Genomic DNA, 3,794 nt, shown 5'->3' with positions numbered 1-3,794 from the left:
CATGCTTGCTGGTGGAGTACCCATATCCGTACGTTAGGCCACCGGTATGCCAAAATAGCACCAGACTCCGTTTATCTCCATTTTGCGTGCTAGTCCTAGCATTGGGATGTTGGTTGCTCCAGGACTATTCCAAGTTGCTCCGGGCTCCTATCCCTTTGCTCCTTGGGCTGTATGATTGAGAGTTGCTCCATGGTTCGGTTCCGACACTCCTTGGCTTCATGCTTGGGAGTTTGGCACCATCCCTTCATTCAGTGGCCCAAAGCCCTAAACCATGGGTTCCACACCACTGTCCTATGGACACGTGGCACATGGAGGGTTTAGGTTCTGCTTTGTGGTGTTATCCTATGGTAAATCACCATAGGATAAAGGGTCAAAACCATGTGCGCTACATTTGGTATCAAAGGATGAGTCTTGGCGAGTATTATCCAATGAGATTGGGCAACTAGTCTCGTTGCATACACAGAGATGAAAATGATGATCTGAGGGGTACACGTTTGGGTGCAAAGGCTTCACATTTGTTCCTTGGGTATGGATTTGGTTACCTTGTTTTACCGTGATAATGTGAGCTTGCTTTTGGGCTCATAAGAGGGATTGAGTTGTACCATTTTGCACGAGTTTGTGCTTGGGCTCGTGAGTGAGGCGCATTAGCAACTTGAGGTTACGCTTTGAGTTGGCAGGATTAATAATAGCCTATCAGTGGTTCTATGAGTTGTTCTAATGGTTTCGTGAGTTGTTCCATGTACCATGAGTTAAAGTAAACCTTCCCTAGGTTTGCTATGAGTGGCAAATAAGTTGGTCCATAGCTGTTTAGCACAGCACTAGTGGATCCTTCCTAGGCATGTTTATAAGTGGATCAATTAAGACTATAAGGATTAATCTATTGGTTCAAGTAGATATTGTTGTGCTCTCTCATAAACTTTTCTTGGATTGGACTGAATGTAGTGCAAATGCAAGCTTGAGGTTTGGTCAAAGATGAGACCGAAAAGAGAGTCATCGGGGACTAAGGATCAAATATGTAAATCATCTTCTCTTTTTTGAGAGATGATTTGCAACGAGGTGTGACTCATTGCTCATGTTCACATTATGCAATCAAGAGTCCCTACCTTGATGCATGTTGGAAATAATGGTCTTACAAATGGTGAGTTATGGGATGGATAGCGGTGAAATGCTATATCATTTTGTCTAAGCTTGTTATTAGAAAATTTGGGTTGCAATGCTCAATTCTTTTCCGGGGAACCTTGCTATTGCTCCTTGAGTAGCTTGATGTTGGATTAGTTTTGAGTTTAGTCGGAAAGAAAGTCACATGAGCTTGTCCATGTTGTGAATAAAAGTTAGTGGTGTTAGGTGTTGTAAATCTCTATTGGTGGAGTGTGGCATTTATGTTGCATTTTGTCGAGTCGAGTTGACATTTGATACTCATATAAACCTTTGAAGTAATGACGTGGGTGTTACTCATGGTGTTGCTCAATTGATGATCAAGTCATTGTGATACTTATATCATATATATGTGATAGTGAGCAATGTGTTTATGAAGTTGCTTAGTTAAACGATGATCAACCCCAAAGTGGTTGATGGTGACGCTAGTCTACTTACATAAAGTAGCATTGTAGTAGTTTTGACTTGATTCTCAATAGTGGTCCAATTATGCTAAGCTTATGTTGGTACCTTATTTCCTTGAGTTTGCCCATAAGGTGTTAGAAAAAGGTTGTAATATTCATTTGCTATAGCTTGTCAGTTGATCTGTTAACACTTGGAGTAGATTATTGGATAAAGAAGATGCATAGTTGAGGCATTGACATCACTGGCACTAGTGTTAGTAGAAGTGGTATTGTTATTTTAAGTGATGAGGAATTTTCCTTAGAGCTTGATTTTCCATGTCATTTTTCTTGTTAGTGTTTTATCTTCACATTGGATCTTGAAGGTGGTTGAAGAAAAGTGTTAGTGCAATCAGTGAGAGCTCACTACTCTTATAGAGTCTTAACAAAATGCAAGGTGCAACCTGCCACTGAAGATGTGGTCTTCGTGATCAAGCCTTAGATGTTCATTTTGCATTTTTGCGGATGTCGGAGTTGGATGTCGGAAGTATGGGCAAAAGATGTTCAAGGCTTAAGCATACTATGGGTCATGAGAATTTGTGTTGAGGTGAACCTATGTGAAGTTGTTAGTAGGAGGAAGTTTGGAAGTTTGTATTCCTAAATTGAGAGTCATTCTTTCTCTGGGATGGAAAGTTTTCCGCAAATTTTCTTAAACTTTTCTAATGGCTAATTTATTGATCACTTTGCCCGAACACCATTCCGTTTTCATAAGCTGATACAAACTAGTGAAGGGGTTGAAGTTGACTTCGGTTAGCTTAGATCTTAGTAGGTAGTTTATATGATGTGGCCCGAAAAGGATGCTGACTTTTGGGGCTAAGGCAATTGAGTTGGATAGAGTCTAGAGTTGATGTAGAAGAGTGGGCGTTGCACTTTTCTAAGAAGGGTAACCCTTGTGCCTTTCTTCTATAGTATTATACTTGGTGGTAGGTTGCACCTTGCATTTCATTAAACTCTATGAGAGTAATAAGCTCTCACTGATCTTGATTTGGTCTTGGTGTCTTTGCGCCTTAGTTGAGGATGGTGATGTCCAACTTAGTTGTTGTCAGTTGAGATGTTGGTACCCATACTATAGCTTTGTCTAAGTGGAGGTTGTGTACCGATATGAGTTCATCTCATAGTCTTCACTTTAGTTTCGACTGAGTGTTGATCATGCATAGCTAGCTTCTTCAAGGCATGCTCAGAGCTGTTGGCTAAATGCATTAGTGAACTTATTGCCGTTGAGTTGGATTTGAGTGGTCATTTAGTTTGTGCTTGTCCATGAACCTTTATCTCGTACTTGGGGTATTACGTTTATGTTGGCCAAGCATATAACTTAGTGGCATGAGTTTGGTGTTTGGTTCTTGGGAAAGCAAGTTGAAAAATGATTATTGGTTGCTTTGTGACTAATGATTATTTGTAGACTTTGTTGAGGATTGTTGACACTTGCTTCACTTGATGAAGATTTATCAGTGATGGGTTTGCTTTACCGGATGGTGTTGTGGAGGATTGTGTCGTTAGTCTTATATGGGTTTTTCATGTTAGCATGTCGACTCTACTTTTGTCGATATTATTTGGTTGCATTTAGTTCTTAGTATTAGATTTCATTGAGTCTTGGATGTGGTGATTCACTCCTTGAGGAAGTGTTATCTGTAATTGAGTTTTGCTAAAGGATTGATCTCGGATACTAAATATAGTATCTTCGACATTAGCTTGGTTGCAAGAGAGTTTTGGGTGGTGATTCACTCGTGCTTTCTTTTAGCTCTGTTATGGTGTTGATGACATTGAAGTGATGCCCTGTTATTAACATTATTAATGTTAAGATTCAAGTGAGATGAGATGTCTATCCTTAGGATTGATATTGAGTTTCATTACTCTCGATAGAGATAGTGTTGATGATCTAGTTGTAGCTTTGTGTTATTAGCATTCACGCATTTGCTAGTTAGCAACTATATTGACGTTCAAATGAACTGAGTGGCAAGTTGAATTAGTTGTGTTTTAGACGAGATTGATAGTCATGGTTGAGCTTTGGCTTTTCCTTGAAAAGTGATTTGAGTCATGGACTATGTTAACTCTACGAGAGGAAGAGTTAGTGATTGATATTGAAGTGATTGAATCCTTGTTGGATTTTAGTTGGATATATCGATCATTGATGATTCATCTTGTGCTTGTTATGAAGTGAGTTATGTTTTGCTATAGATGGATTCATGGAAGACCATGAAC

Source organism: Selaginella moellendorffii, unplaced genomic scaffold, assembly GCF_000143415.4.
Source record: "Selaginella moellendorffii unplaced genomic scaffold, v1.0 SELMOscaffold_19, whole genome shotgun sequence".
NCBI lineage: Eukaryota > Viridiplantae > Streptophyta > Lycopodiopsida > Selaginellales > Selaginellaceae > Selaginella > Selaginella moellendorffii.
The sequence above is the reverse complement of the archived record's forward strand: the minus strand, read 5'-3'. Positions refer to the sequence as shown.